At 43.9% G+C, this 1,273-nt stretch overlaps 1 pseudogene; it reads left to right on the top strand.

Moving 5' to 3' along the window:
• Positions 1–274: 274 nt before the first annotated feature.
• Positions 275–1,040, top strand: LOC106000300 (annotated as a pseudogene).
• Positions 1,041–1,273: the final 233 nt, after the last annotated feature.

Raw genomic sequence — 1,273 nt, 5'->3', positions numbered from 1 at the left:
AGGGTGCGGACGGGAGGGGCCAGCCTCTGCGAGGCGGCCACGTAGCGTCCCTCTGCCTGTTGTCCAGATCCCTGGGTGCGCCCCGCCCCGCCCCGCCCCGCCCTGCCCTGCCCAGCCCCGCCGAGAGCCAATCACCCGCGCTTGGGGTGCCTGGAAAAGGAGTCGGGAGTTCCTGTAGAGGACGGATCTTGATGAACAAAACAAAGCAGATGTAAATCATCTCTAGAAGTCTATGTTAACATAGACATTTTTTTTTTAATTTAGAATAGTAAAAATGGAAAAAGAGAAAATAAATCATGATGAAAAAAAACAGATGCAGAAAATTCACCGGACTTTTCTGACCACTTTAACCAACTTGAACTGTTGAAAAAACATGGACATCTCATTTCCACTGGTACTCAAAGTCTCTGGCTAGGCAATTCTGATGAAGATGAGGAACAAGGTGAAAAAAGCTGAGTGGTATCAATTGCAAGAAAAAAAAATGGAGAAGGATCCAAGCAAATTGCTTCTTTGGGCTGCCTAAAATAATCGGCTTACTACAGTACAGAGACTACTTTCCGAAAAGGCCGCTCATGTGAATACTAGGCAGCCTACAGTGGACACTTAGACATTGTCCGTGAGTTGGTGGCTCAAGGGGAAGATATTCATGCAATAACTGTGGAGGGCTGGACAGCCCTGCACAGTGCTTGTAAGTGGAATACCACCAGAGTGGCTTCCTTCTTACTTCAGCATGATGCAAATACCAATGCCCAAACTAAAGGCCTCTTAACCCCCTTGCATCTTGCCGCTGGGAATAGAGATAGCAAAGATACTCTGGAACTCCTTCTGATGAAACGCTATATCAAACCAGGTCTGAGGAACAACTTGGAAGAAACTGCATTTGATATTGCCAGAAGGACAAGCATTTATCACTACCTCTTTGAAGTTGTGGAAAGCTGTACAAATTCTTCTCCCAAGTCTTAATGGTTGGGTTAATTTTCTTAAATTTCCAAAATGCCAGTCCATCCTTTTTGTAAGACACAAAATATTTTCACAATAAAAAGTAGACATCAATGTCCTACTGTAAAAAAAAAGATCAAAGGACTGAAATCATTTTGGAAAATGAGGCAGGATAGACTCAAAGAAGAGGCATAGGAAACAGTAGTAACAAATGTGCAAGTTGGAGACAACAGTGAGAAATGGATACACGCTCAAGCCACCTATTTCTGCAGAGTCTACACCCTCAGAGAAAGCAACCAGAAAAATATTGGGTGGTTTCACTGAAGTTACCTTC

This window comes from Dipodomys ordii, unplaced genomic scaffold, assembly GCF_000151885.1.
Source record: "Dipodomys ordii isolate 6190 unplaced genomic scaffold, Dord_2.0 Scaffold215, whole genome shotgun sequence".
NCBI lineage: Eukaryota > Metazoa > Chordata > Mammalia > Rodentia > Heteromyidae > Dipodomys > Dipodomys ordii.
Note: the sequence above shows the minus strand (reverse complement) of the source record. Positions and strands in the feature narration are given on the sequence as shown.